The 14,242-nt window shown below is 60.8% G+C and overlaps 1 pseudogene across 1 annotated transcript; it reads left to right on the forward strand.

Moving 5' to 3' along the window:
• The first annotated feature begins 257 nt into the window (after nt 1-257).
• Nucleotides 258-13,873, forward strand: LOC309448707 (scavenger receptor cysteine-rich type 1 protein M130-like; annotated as a pseudogene). The gene is made up of 14 exons: nt 258-318; nt 2,724-3,038; nt 3,311-3,448; nt 4,232-4,555; nt 6,841-7,154; nt 7,673-7,999; nt 8,085-8,399; nt 8,736-9,050; nt 9,579-9,893; nt 11,690-11,824; nt 12,610-12,705; nt 13,105-13,188; nt 13,373-13,525; nt 13,752-13,873. The product of its transcript is annotated as a scavenger receptor cysteine-rich type 1 protein M130-like (transcript).
• The last annotated feature ends 369 nt before the right edge of the window (nt 13,874-14,242 follow it).

Genomic DNA, 14,242 nt, shown 5'->3' on the forward strand with positions numbered 1-14,242 from the left:
ATCTTGTGTCCAGCTGTGGCCCCTCAGTTCCAGCAGGACAGGGAACTGCTGCAGAGAGTCCAGCGCAGCCACCAAGATGCTGCAGGGAGCGGAGCATCTCCCGTGTGAGGAAAGGCTGAGGGAGCTGGGGCTCTGGAGCTGGACAAGAGGAGACTGAGGGGGGACTCATTCCTGGGGATCAATATGGAAAGGGGAGTGTCAGGAGGATGGAGCCAGGCTCTTCTGGGTGACAACCAGGGACAGGACAAGGGGCAGTGATGTCGCTCCTGGCTGAACGGCTGATAGGCCAGGACCAGGTGCACATCCTTACAGGGGCTGGTGAGGTCACTGTCAGTGTAACCAATGAGCACACATTGGTGGCAGTAGAGGGAGTGAGGTCCCTGTCAGTGTAACCAATGAGCACACAGCAGTGGCAGTAGAGGGTGTGAGGTCACTGTCAGTATAACCAATGAGCACACAGCGGTGACAGTAGAGGGTGTGAGGTCACTGCCAGTATAACCAATGAGCACAAAGCAGTGGCAGTAGAGGGTGTGAGGTCACTGCCAGTATAACCAATGAGCACACAGCAGTGGCAGTAGAGGGTGTGAGGTCACTGCCAGTATAACCAATGAGCACACAGCGGTGGCAGTATAGGGACTGAGCTCACTGTCAGTGTAACCAATGAGCACACAGCAGTGGCAGTAGGAGGAGCAGTGCTCACGTCACCAGTGACACCCCATGGCCATCGAGCTCGGTGCCGACCGTCCATGTGCTGTCACAGGGTCCCCAGCAGGTGCAGGAGCTGCCCGGCCCCGTCCCTGCGAGGCCGAAGGAGCAGCCCCTGCAGCCCTGGCTGCAGCCGTCGGGCTGGGGGTGTCTCAGGGGCACTGCAGGGATGTACCCGGGCACGGCGCCAGGAGGAAACCACAGACTTCCTGCCCGCGCGCCGCGGGGGGGGCGCGGGGGCTGTGGTTTGTGCACCTGCAGGCTGCAGCTCTGATCCACCCGTGGGGAATAACGGCCCCTCGGTGACTCGCTGACAGTCAGGGACATGTCTGAGCCTCTGGGCTGCATGTCTGCTGCCAGGACAGGGACGCGTCCCAGCTCCAGCTCCTGTGAGGGACCTTCCGCGGGCTCTCCAGGGAGCGGTGGGTGAGCCAGCGCTCCTGGGATGGGGCTCTGCCCTGGGCTAAGGCCCTTTCCCAGCTGCTGCTCCCTGCACAGCGGGCTCTGTCACAGGGGCTGTTTCCTTCCCTTCCTGACACAGCCCCGGTGCGGTCCCAGACCCCTGGGTCTTATGGCACCGAGGTGACTGGACACTCTCACCTCGGGGTCTTGGATGTGCCTGTCGCAGCACATGCTCAGTGCTCCTGGTCCACACTCAGAGCTCCAGGGGTGAAAAACTGTTTCCCCCACTACAACCAGCCCTGTCCTGTGATGTTCTACCATTGCAGTGCTGTGACACCTGCAGCGGAGCCGTCCCTCATATATGGTCATAAACAGAGCTGGAGAAGTTCATTGGAGGACTGGGCCGTGTCGGAGGGGAGATAGCTCCCGATAATGTCTAAAAAGGTGCTGCTGCTTCGATTGGCTCCTCCTGTAACTGGGGGGCATCTGCAGAGATATATTGCCCTCCCGTCATCATTGGTCCCACGAGTCCCTGGAGCTGTGGCAGGGAGTGCGGCACAGAGGGCTGTGCCATCAGGGCAGGAGGCTCAGGATGGGCACAGAGGGACTCGTGTCCCCTCAGACGCTGTGGCTGCTCCTCTGGGTACAGCTGTGCAGGGGTAAGTGCTGACTCATTGTCCCACCGCCCAGGGCCAGCGGGTACCAGTGTGGTCTTGGGGATCTGTCTGGGAATGGGGTTCCTTTGCAGCTGCTGCTGACATAGGGGGCAGAAGGTTCTCAGATCCACGGAGCCTGTGCCTTTCCCTGTGCCTGTCTGGGTGGGAGACAGTATCTCCTTTTCCGGGGCTCCAGTGTTCTGTGCCTGGCTGGATTCACAGACCCCCTGTCCTGGGGTAACTTTTGGGACCCCTTGTTCCCAGCACTCTGGCTCTGGACCCGTGGTGGCCTCACTGGCAATGGCAGCACTCAGACATCCCCAGGGCACTGCCAACCTCTGGGCTGCCCCAGAGGGTTTGTGTGCTGCTCACTGCCCCTTGTTCAAAGGGAAACCTGACCCCACGAGGGCAGTTTGTGCCCCACAGACAGAAGAGGACGTGGACATCTGCAGTAGAGACATGTCCTTCCTGGGGGGCCTGGCCCAGGGCTGATGTCAGGGGAGAGGAGGGGAGGTGGGATCCTCTGGATCACCTCAGTGGGAACAGGGAACGCCTTGGGGATGGGGTTGGTTTGGATGGTGCTGGGGCAGGTGGTTTACATGGGAAGCTGCAGCCCTGGGTACACAGGGCTGTTCAGGGGGTGCTGGGCTGGGGGAAGCGGGTGCCCAGTGCAGAGCTGGGCAGTGTGTGGGTGGGCATGGGTGGGGGGCAGGTGGCCGAAGGGGTGGAAAGAGGTGCCCTGTGTGGTGGGATGGAGAATGACCCAGCAGTGCTGGACCTGGGCACCCCCATCATTGTGCAGCTGTGGGGACAGAAGGGACCCTCACAGTGCTCTGGGGACCTGCAGGGGAGGGGGCTCCCACCCTGGTGCCCCTGACTCTGCCCAGGCAGGAGGTTCCCCCAGAGCTGCAGCACTGGGGCTCGGTGCTCTCCTGACTCATCCCGTGTTGGTGTTTGAAGGTGCTGCGGAGGTGAGGCTGGCAGATGGCGGCAGGCGCTGTGCCGGGAGAGTGGAGGTGAAACACCAGGGACAGTGGGGGACCGTATGTGGTCACTACTGGGGCATGAACAATGCAGCAGTGGTTTGTAAGCAGCTGGGCTGTGGGTCTGCTGTTGGAGCTCTTCAGTATGCACACTTTGGGGCAGGATCTGGCCACATTTGGATGGATGATGTTGGCTGTAATGGCACCGAATCAGCCCTGTCTGACTGCAGACACGCAGGATGGGGTGAACATAACTGTGTTCATGCTGAGGATGCTGGAGTGACGTGTTCAGGTAAGGGGTCAGCCTGTTCCCACCTTTGGGGTTGGGATGGGGGAAGGGACCCAGCTGTGCTCTCAGGAAGCAACAAACGTGCTGGAGCAGGTCCCAGTGTGGCCAACAAGTCTGCTGAGCTGGGACTGTCATTGCTGGTGCAACCGGTTCTTGGGGAATACTGAGAAAGCCCTGTGGGCACAGAACCCCGTGCAGGCAGTGCTGACCAGCTGCCCAACCCCTTCTGCCTCACCACAGGTTTCTATGATTTGCTTTTTGCTGTTTTTCTCCAGGATTTGTCCGTCTGGTGGATGGGAAGAGCCGCTGCTCAGGACGTGTGGAGATCCATGATGGGAACCAGTGGAAAACCGTTTGTGGTTCCCGCTTTGGCCCCGAGGCTGCTGATGTGGTCTGCAGGGAGCTGCAGTGCAGTGTGGCCCTGCCTGTGTCTGGAGGAGGCCACTTTGGAGAAGGGGCTGGTCCCGTGTGGGATGGAGAGCTGCAGTGTGTGGGGAATGAGTCCCTCCTGTCCTCCTGCCCCACGGGGTCCTCCAGGGACCAGGCCTGCCCCCAGATGAACAGCGCTGCTGTCAGCTGCACATGTGAGGACTCGGGGTGGGGTGCTGAATGCTGGGGTGAAACCCAGACTGAGGAGGGGACAGTTGGTGCAGTTGAGGCAAGGGAACTGGGGCATCTGTTCCCACAGGCGACAGAGACCTGACCCTGCTGGGGATCACAGACAAGGGCAGGGCTGGGCTGATGCCCCAGGACAAAAAAGGGACATGGGCTGGTAGGCCTCCCTGGACATGTTGGTCCACAGGGGATACACAAAGGCCTGAGCTGATTAGCTGGGAGTTGCCCAGGGTAGACTGTGGTCCAGGGGAACTTGGGGCCCTGGGAGAAGCAGCAGCGTGTGCTTGGGGATCCCTGGGGACAGGTCTCTTCCCAGGGTGCTGGCTGGGGAGGAGTGGGTGCTCTAGGTGGGCCTGGGCCAGGGGCAGGTTGAAGGGTCTGTTAGGGTAGAAGGAAGTGCTGAAAGTTCTGGGGTCACAAATGACCCATCAGGGCTGGAGCTGGTCACTCCAGTCTTGCATGGTCCATGGGGATAGAAGGGACCTCTGCACCATACTGGGGACAGCCTGGAAGGGAGGGGGCTCCCACCCTGACACCCACAGTGCTGGGGCTTGACGCTGATCTGACTGGTCCTGTGTCAGTGTTTGAAGGTGCTGCGGAGGTGAGGCTGGCGGATGGCGGCAGACGCTGTGCTGGGAGAGTGGAGGTGAAACACCAGGGACAGTGGGGGACCGTGTGTGGTGACTACTGGGGCATGAATGATGCAGCAGTGGTTTGTAAGCAACTGGGCTGTGGGTCTGCTGTTGGAGCTCACCAGTACGGACACTTTGGGGCAGGATCTGGCCCCATTTGGATGGATGATGTTGGCTGTAATGGCACCGAATCAGCCCTGTCTGACTGCAAACACGCAGGATGGGGTGAACATGACTGTGGTCACTATCTTGATGCTGGAGTAACATGTTCAGGTAAGAAGTCAGTGTAATACCTACCTTTGGGGATGGGTTTGGGGAAGGGACATGTCTATGCCCTCAGGAAAAAAAAAACAAACATGCTGGACCTGGGCTCAGTGTGGCCAGTCGTGCTGCTGAGCTGGAACTGTCATTGCTGCTGTGACCGGTCCTTGGGGAAAGTTGAGACAGCCCTGTGGGGACAGGACGCCATGCAGGCAGTGCTGACCAGCTGCCCAGCCCCTCCTGCCTGCCCACAGCTCCCCACACTGACCCATGAAACAGGGTCTTTGCCAGCACTTACTGACTCTCGTCTGTGCTGCTGTCACCCTCTGAGGCAGCTGAGGCCAGGGGGACATGCGGGTCTCCTGTCCCCAGCCTGGCCATTGGCCTGGGACCTGTGCAGCCCTGGGCAGAGCACGGTGTCCCTGGATGAGAACATCCCCCTGGAGCAGGCAGGGGAGGGCTCTGGAAAGCACCAGCCATGATAACAGCTGCTCCATTTCTGTGCTCTGGGACATCTCCCACCTAAAAGGAACCTCCCAACAGCCCAGGAACACCCTGGGATCAGAGTGGGCCTCTGGTTGCACCCAGGTGATGATGGTCCTGCCTGGCCCAGGCTCTGCAGGGGCTGAGCAGCTGCAGCTTCATCACCATCCGGGCCAGTTCTCCTGGACCCCAACGGCTCACACGGCTGCAGTGCTGGGGGAGCGTGCCGGGCGGCACAGAGGACCTTGTGTGGGACCGTTTGTCTCAGCACACCTGTGGCTGTGAGTGTGTGGCAGACACACACCTCGAGTGCTCTGGTGCTGTAGAGAAGGGGAGGACGGTCTTGGATGTGTTTGTGGCACCAACACTCCCCCAACAGCTTCCGCTGGGATGTGCAATGTGCGGTTTGTCAAGGGAGTCCTTGGAGGTGATGTGGGATGTGGGCAAGTAAGTGCCAGAGGGCTCTGGGAACTCCCAGGTTCTTTGATGTTTTTCTCCAGGATTTGTCCGTGTGGTGGACGGGAAGAGCCGCTGCTCAGGACGTGTGGAGATCCGTGATGGGGACCAGTGGAAAACTGTTTGTGGTTCCCGCTTTGGCCCCAAGGCTGCTGAGCTGGTCTGCAGGGAGCTGCAGTGCGGCGTGGCCCTGCCTGTGTCTAGAGGAGGTCACTTTGGAGAAGGGGCTGGTCCCGTGTGGGATGGAGAGCTGCAGTGTGTGGGGAATGAGTCCCTCCTGTCCTCCTGCCCCACGGGGTCCTCCAGGGACCAGGCCTGCCCCCAGATGAACAGCGCTGCTGTCAGCTGCACACGTGAGGACTCGGAGTGGGGTGTTGAACACTGGGGCTGTGCCAGGGGCTGGGGACAGAGCAAGGACTGCGCTGGGTGGGTGTAGGGCCGGAGGGGTCATGGGACAGTCTGCAGCATGAAAACCGTGCAGAAGGAGAAGAAAGGCCTCTGTCCCTCTGGCCTTTCCATCAGCTACCAAGGGTGCAAAAGCACCAACCCGCCCTCTCTGAATGCTTCTTTGTCTACTCTCCCATGGCCGCACCGCTGAGGCCCCAGAGGAAGGCAGGACAATGGAGGAGTTTGCCTGGGTTGATGAGGAATGGGATAGGGAGCAGTTAGGCAATCTGGACACCATAAATCCATGGTTCCGGATGGGATGCACCTGTGGGTGCTGAGGGAGCTGGCTGAGGTCATTGCTGGACCGCTCTCCCTCATCTTTGCCAAGTCTTGTGAGACGGGAGAGGTGCCTGAGGACTGGAGGAAAGCAAATGTCACTCCAGTCTTCAAAAAGGGCAAGAAGGAGGACCAGGGTAACTATAGACCGGTCAGCCTCACCTCCATCCCTGGGAAACTGATGGAACGACTTCTCCTTAGTGTCATCTCAAGCATATCAGGGATAAGAGGGTCATTAGGGGCAGTCAACATGGCTTCACATAGGGGAAGTCGTGCTTGACCAACCTCATTGACTGTTATGAGGACATAACAAGGTGGATGGATGATGGCAGAGTGGTGGATGTGGTCTACCTTGACTTGAGTGAGGCATTTGACACCATCTCCCACAGCATCCTCACAGCTGAACTGAGGGAGTGTGGTCTGCAGTGAGGGTGACAGAACACTGGACCAGGATGCCCAGGGTGGTTGTGGAGTCTTCTGCTCTGGAGACATTCAAAACCCACCTGGTCACTTTCCTGTGTAACCTCATCTGGGTGTTCCTGCTCCAGCGGGAGGGTTGGACTGGATGATCTTTGAGGTCCCTTCCAATGCCTAAAATTGTGTGATTCTGTGATTCTCTCCTCCTCTGTCCCCAGAGTACACGGGGTTCAGGCTGGTGAACGGCAGCACAGTGTGTGTGGGGAGGGTGGAGGTCCAGGTGCTGGGGAGCTGGGGACCCTCTGTGCCTCCCGCTGGGATCTCTCGGATGCCCACGTTCTGTGTCGTCAACTCAACTGTGGGTTTGCTGAGTCCATTCCTGGAAGAGAGAATTTTGGGAGAGAGACTGGCCCTGTCTGGAGAGACTCATTCCACTGTGACAGGACTGAAGCCCACCTGGGACAGTGCCCAGTGGCCATCCTGGGGGCCTCCCCGTGCTCCCCCGGGAACAACGCTGCTGTCATTTGCTCAGGTGAGTGCTGGGAAAATGGTGCATTAGCTCTGTTTCCCTTTGTGTGAGACACGGCCACCCAAAGCAGGGGTCCCATGGCAGCACCGGGCTGAATTTCTCCCTGGAGGATCCCTGGGGGGCTTTCCCTGCTCAGACTGACCGCTCTGCTCTGGGAGAGCTGCGGTCTGAACAGACACAGACACCTGTCCCCAGGGCAGCGCCTTGGGCCCTGGTACCACTGCCCGGCCCGGGTTCCATAGGATGAGCCCAGGACAGGCTGGTGGGGCTCTGCTCCATCCCTGTGGCTGCAGACAAACACATCCCATCCCCACAGAGAGCCCTGCAGAGCCTCATCCCACCACCCCGCAGCAGCAGACCCGGTGTGAGCTACAGACAGGGCCTGGGCTTTGCCCTCGCTTCTTGTCAGCAAAGGGCTCAATCTTGTCCTGTTTGGTCGGACAAGCCCCCCTGCCCTCCTCCCTGGAGGCTGCCGCGCTGCCCGGTGCCGCTGATGGCTGCGGCTCCTCTGCTCTCCCCAGGCCTGGCCGACTCTGCGTCCCTGCGGCTGGTGGGCGGCGGGAGCCGGTGCGACGGGCGAGTGGAGATCTTCCAGCGCGGGACGTGGGGCAGAGTGCTGGACGACCAGTGGGACGTGCGGGAGGCCAGCGTGGTGTGCCGGCAGCTGCGGTGTGGAGAGGCAGAAAAAGCCTACAGCCCCCCAAAGCCTGAGCGAGGGACGGGCCCCGTGGGGCTGCGAGGGGTCCGGTGCGCAGGGCACGAGGCCAGCCTGACCCTCTGCAACACCTCCCTGCCCAGGAGTGCCCTGCTGGGAGGGGTTGTGGAGGACGTGGGAGTCATTTGCTGGGGTGAGCAGCGCTGCACAGGTCCCCAGATGATGGGGTGGGGGGGCAGCCACCCCCTGACAGCTCCTGGGCTTTCTCCCCACTGCAGGGAGCCGGCAGGTCCGGCTGGTGAACGGGCCCGGGCGCTGCGCAGGGAGAGTGGAGATCTACCACCAGGGCAGCTGGGGGACCGTCTGTGACGATGGCTGGGACCTGTCTGATGCCGCCGTCGTTTGCCACCAGCTGGGCTGCGGAGGGGTGGTGGAGGCGGCCGGCTCCGCTCGGTTCAGGGAAGGCTCCGGGCAGATCTGGCTGGACGGTGTGAACTGCTCCGGGGCCGAAGCTGCTCTCTGGGACTGCGCTGCTGGGCTCTGGGGGCAGCACGACTGCGGGCACAAAGAGGACGCGGGCGTCATGTGCTCAGGTCTGTGCCGGGAGCTGTGCCGGATGGTTCCCGGGAGGCCGGGACACAGGGAAAGCCGGGCATGGCCAAGGCTGTCCCTGGCTGAGCCCCTGGCTGAGCCCGGCCTACAGACACCCATGGACGGGTGCCCTCAGTTCAGCGGGGTCCTGGGGAGCTCAGTGTCCCCCAGGGTGAGCGGGGAGAGCAGGGGCTGTGTCCATCGGGGACTTCTCTCTGCCCTGGGTGCAAGGGGGACTTGCTGGCCCTGCCCTGCCTGGCTGGGGGCCTGGGGAGCGCAGGGGTGTCCTGGCTCCCACAGCCCCCACCAGCCTGTTCTCTTGCTGCCTTTCCTCCCAGAGTTCGTGGCCCTGAGGCTGGAGAACAGTGACGGCTGCTCCGGGCGCCTCCAGGTTTTCTACAACGGGACGTGGGGGAGCGTTTGCTCCAGCTCGATGACTCCTGACACGGTGTCGCTGGTGTGCAAGGAGCTGGGCTGCGGGGACGGAGGATCCCTGGAAACAGGCCTGCCCTATGGCAGGGTGTCTGGCACTGCCTGGCTGGATTATGTGCAGTGTGGAGAGGGAAACATCTCTTTTTGGCAATGTCCCTCTGCTCCCTGGGACCCACAGTCGTGTGATGACCTGCGAGATGAGACCCACATAACCTGCAATGGTAACTGTGAGCTACGCGGGCACCGGTGCCACCCCAGCTTCTGCTCCCCTCTGGGCAGGGCCAAATGCATAGAAAGAGCTTGGAGGGGTTTTCCTTGCCATGTCAGATGCTTGTGCTGCTGGTGGCACAGATGTGACCACAGTTCTCAGTGTCCCACATGTCCGGGAGCAGTTGCCACCCTGCAGTGCCTGGGGGAGGCAGCGACATCTCCAAGCGGGGTCTCAGCAGAGACCAGAGAGGGTTCAGAGGAGCCTCCCCTCCATGGACACCCTCCTGCTGCTCTGTGACCAAGATGGCACACACAGGCACAAGCAGAGCTCAGCCCAGCTCTCTTCTGCACAATCCCCGAGCCAGCCCCTTCACCACAGTGTTTCCTTCCTCAGGGGGACGCCCAGAAATGCCCCCAGAGCCTTTGGCCCCATGCCCCAACTCCAGCAGCTGCACAGGTAGGGAGCTGCTCCTCCGCGTGCTCCTCTTGCCTGGCTCCTCTGCTGTCTGAGTGCCGTGGGAGCTCCTTGCCCTCTCCAGACAGGGAGAAGATCCGTGCCGTGGGAGGCGAGGACGGGTGCTCGGGCAGAGTGGAGCTCTGGCACCGCGGCTCCTGGGGGACAGTGTGCGATGACTCCTGGGACATGCGGGATGCCCAGGTGGCGTGCAGGCAGCTGGGCTGTGGCCCCGCGGTGTCTGCCCTGCACGAGGCTGCTTTTGGGGTGCGCCAGGGCCCCATCTGGCTGGAGCGGGTGGAGTGCCGGGGGACGGAGTCGTCTCTGCAGGACTGCTGGGCCCGGCCTGGGGACGGACGTGCTTGCCGGCATAAGGAAGACGCTGCCGTGCGCTGCTCGGGTGAGCGGGGGCTGGGAGCCCTTGGTCAGGTGTTGGCAGGGAGCTGGGAAAGGCCTTTCACCCGCTTGGTCCTGGCACGGCCCCCGAGCTCCCGAGAGCAGGAACGTTCACAGTATCACAGTATCACAGTGTGTTTGGGATTGGAAGGGACCTCAAAAGCTCATCCAGTGCAATCCCCCCATGCAGCAGGAACACCCAGATGAGGTTACACAGGAAGGTGTCCAGGCGGGTTGGAATGTCTGCACAGAAGGAGACTCCACAACCCCCCTGGGCAGCCTGGGCCAGGCTCTGCCACCCTCACTGAGAAGAAGTTTCTTCTCAAATTTAAGTGGAACCTCTTGTGTTCCAGCTTGATCCCATTACCCCTTGTCCTATCATTGTTTGCCACCCAGAAGAGCCTGGCTCCATCCTCATGGCACTCACCCTTTAGATATTTATAAACATTAATAAGGTCACCCCTCAGTGTCCTCTTCTCCAAACTAAAGAGCCCCAGCTCCCTCAGCCTTTCCTCACACGGGAGATGCTCCACTCCCTTAATCATCTTTGTTGCCCTGCGCTGGACCCTCTCCAGCAGTTCCCTGTCCCAACGTTCCTGTGGGGGCAGCAGCTGGTGCCAAGCAGGGAGCAGCCTCGGTGGAACTGGGTGTCCTTGGGCCACTGCCGTGGGGCCCTGCAGCTCCAGGACCATCCAGCCCCGGGCTGCCTGTGCCACCCTGCCCGCCGCCCAGAGCAGAGGCCCCCGCCCTGTCCTGGGTCCCTTTCTGACACTACGGGAGGGGCAATTGGGGTGGGATGTGTCAGGGACACTACAGACACACACCGGGGTGTTGCAGGGGAGGCTCCCTGGTACGGGCACTCCCACCCTCTCAGCCCAGCTCTCCTTTTCCTCCTCTGCAGCTGCACCCAGGACAGCAGCATCCCCACCCCGAGCAGGTAACTCGTCCTCCCCAGGGCTGGGTATCCCAGGGCCGGGCTCTGACCCACACTGGGGTGCAAGGGGCTCCTTGCTGGGGCGTGAAACTCCCAGGAGGAGGCACTGGGGTGGTGGTGTGGGGGTGAAATTCACTCAGCAGGGTGGAAGCTTCCCCATCACTCACCCCCCTGCTGCCTTGTGCTATGGGGTCAGACCATTTTGAGAGGAAACGGCCTCAAGTTGGCCCAGGGAAGGTTCAGATTGGATATTAGGAAAAAAATTGTCACAGAGAGGATTGTGAAGCAGTGGAACAGGCTGCCCAGGGAAGTGATTGAGTCACCATGCCTGGAGGGGTTTAAAAGGCATTTAGATTAGGTTCTTAAGGACATGGCTTAGTGCTAGACGTAGGTTATGTTTGGACTCAATGATCTTGAGGGTCAGTCGTGGTTGAGACGGACAAACGACATGGACCAAGTTCTTCCAGGATGAAAGCAGTAGATGCCATTTATTGCCACAAGTGCATTTTTATACAGTTTTACCAATTCATGTGTCTCTTCACTATTGGTACAAGTTACAGCAGTAACATCTCCCTGGCTATTTTTGCTCTCATCAATGTTACTCTTCTACTCCCTTCTCTCTCACGGTACATCCTGAACATCTCCAGATACTCCTTTACTCCCATCTTTCTCACGGGTGGGCCTTCATATCTTCAAGGCTGATTTCTGTTCCCATGCCCTTCGTCAGGGAATCCACGGACCCACCGTAGTCCCCCACAAGGGTCTCTTCCAACTGAAATGATTCTGTGATTTTATGATTCTATGACTGGTGCTGCCTCCACCTCTCGCAGGGCTGGTGCTGTTCTTCCATGTTCTTGCCCGTGCAGATCCCACCCGGGGCCGTCCGACTGTCAGTGGGAGAATCTCGGTGCCCGTCACCATCTGCATCATCCTGGGGGCCCTTTGCCTGCTCCTGGCCCTGCTGGCCGGGCAAGCGCTCAGGGCCAGGGCTGGGCGCAGAGGTGGGTCCTTCCACAGAGCTCCAGTGACGCCTCCTGGAGGGGCTGGGGGTGCTGCGGGGGGTCAGTAAGGGGCACCAGCAGAGCTGGGGGGAGGAGACTGTGTGCTGCCACCTGTCCCACACACCCATTGACTGTCTGGCCATAGGGCACCAGCAGCAAAGGGTGGAGAGAGCCCAGAGGTGGTGGGAGCAAGAGATGGGGCAAGGAGAGACATGGCAGAGCAGGACTGTAGGAGATGTTATCCTGGGGGAGAAGTTATCCTGGGGGAGAAGTTCTCCTGGGGGAGAAGTTATTCTGGGGGAGGTGGCCAAGGCTGGCAGTGCTCTGGGTAGTGCTGGAGGGCGCTCAGGGGCAAAGGAGAAGACGGGAGGAACACAGGGCAGCAGGGCCCATCCCCATGGAGTCAGGCCCCAGGCTGACCCTCTGCCCAGCCCTGCCTGCCCTTGGTAGGGCGGGGGCCCTGCTATGGACTCGTGGGGCAGACTGGGGTCGGCTCCAGGTGGAGGGGAAGCACGGGAGCTGCTCTGGGGTCAGACAAGGGGGTGACCCAGGGGCCAGAGGGGCCTGAGCCCTGTCTCCAAGGGGCTGATGTGAGGGTGATGCTGCCCCAGATCTTCTCCACAGTGATGTGGCCCTCACTGGGGATGTGGCAGCTGTTCTGGACAACACCCTGGGGCTGTGCTGTTGGAGCAGTCCTGGGCTGGGCCAAGGAACAGGTTTGGGGAGCACAGTGGGGTCCCACTGCCCCTCTGCCTGCTCCATGCCAGCTCTGCCTCTGTCCCCAGGCTCCAGGACAGCCCAGGAGCTCTTCCCCGAGGCCGTGTACGCGGAGATCGGGCACAGCCCAGCGTGGGAGAAGCAGGCGAGGTTTGGTGGCTCAGGTGGGTGTGGGCACATCTGCAGGACCCTTTCCCCTGGCCCCTCCCCAGGGCTGATCCCCTGAAGCCCCCAGCCCATGGTCCCTGCAGTGCTGGGGCTGTGTGGTCTGTGGGACAGCACCCCGGCCCTGGGCTGGGAGAGGAGCTGCCTCCCAACCCGCTTTGCCCATGGCAGCTGGACAGCCCCTCTCTTCCTGCCCCTGCACCCATTGACGAGTGAGGGAAGAGCTGTCCTGGGGCAGCTCTGGGAGCACCTTTGAGACAGGGCTTGTCCCAGGGAGCAGGGTGAATTCCCAGCCCTCCTCCCCATGCAGCCCCAGCTCTGTGGGTCCCTCCCCAGCAGTGCTGACCACAAACAGGGTCAGTGGGCTATACCATAACACTCACTGCACATCTCTCCAGGCTCCTCTTCAGAGCAGTCCCTGACCCAGCTGCAGCCCTACCCTGGGCACCGAGAGGAGGAGGATGGTCTGGGGTCAGCACCAGGTAATGAAGCAGGAAGGGGGTGATCTGCCTGCAGACAAGTGAAGGACAGAGGTGTCACTGGGTGTCACCGTCAGAGATGGGGAGGACCTGGGGGTCTCCTGTGCTGCTGCCAACACCAGCACCTCCCATCCTCTGCTCTGCAGGATGGATCTGCTCACTGTCACCAGCTCCCCTCTCTTTTCAGATGTTCCTGTTCTGCCTGGGGGTGACCCAGTGGATGGCTATGATGATGCCAGGGAGGTTTCTGACCCTGGAGAGGATGATGCCCCTGGACAGGGAGCTCAGGAAATGCCCAGGGTGCCAGCGGAGGGAGCAGGACCCAGCGATGCACCCAGAGGTGAGAGGGAAACTCAGCGCTGCTGGTTCCTGGGGTGCCATCCCCACTGCCACCCTGGTTGCTGCTGCACTGAGACCTAAACCTCCTGGGAAGGGGGAACTGCCCCAGGAGTTTCCCATGGAGGGACTGAAGGGTGGGAGAAGGAGCTGAGTGTGGTGAGGAGCAGGGGGGAGGTGATGCACAGACCCCATGGGGTGAGCTGCAATTCCCGCATTGCTGCTTGCAGGGGGCAGCCTGTGCTCCCAGAGCAGTGCCGGGGTCCCTGGAGCTGAAGGAGACACCGCGTCCCTGTCCCCAGGGAGCACGGGCTATGATGACGCTGAAGAGATCTCTCTGGCACATCTGTGACACACAAAGGCTGTGACAGAGCTGGGTGGCACTGGGAACCGCCTCCCTTTGCCCATGGGCAGCACAAACAGCCCAGAGTTTCCTCTACTTTCCCCTTTTTTCCACTGTGTATCATATTTGTTCTTATTAAAAGTGTCGGTGGACTTTGACTTGGAGCTGGTTTGTGTAACCCATGCGTCAGGAAATCTTCCTGAGTTTGATCGGGGGCAGCAGAGATCAAAAACACCCCTGGGGTGGTTTCCATCCTGCTTGCCACAGGCAGTTTCTGGTCAAAATGACTCTCCAACAGGTCCCATGATGCTCCCCAGTGCCCATCTCTTCACCCCGAGATTCCCCAGCTGCTCTTTCCCCAGGCCCTGCCTGGGCCAG

This window comes from Streptopelia decaocto, assembly GCF_964273445.1.
Source record: "Streptopelia decaocto genome assembly, chromosome: 21".
NCBI classification, from domain to species: domain Eukaryota; kingdom Metazoa; phylum Chordata; class Aves; order Columbiformes; family Columbidae; genus Streptopelia; species Streptopelia decaocto.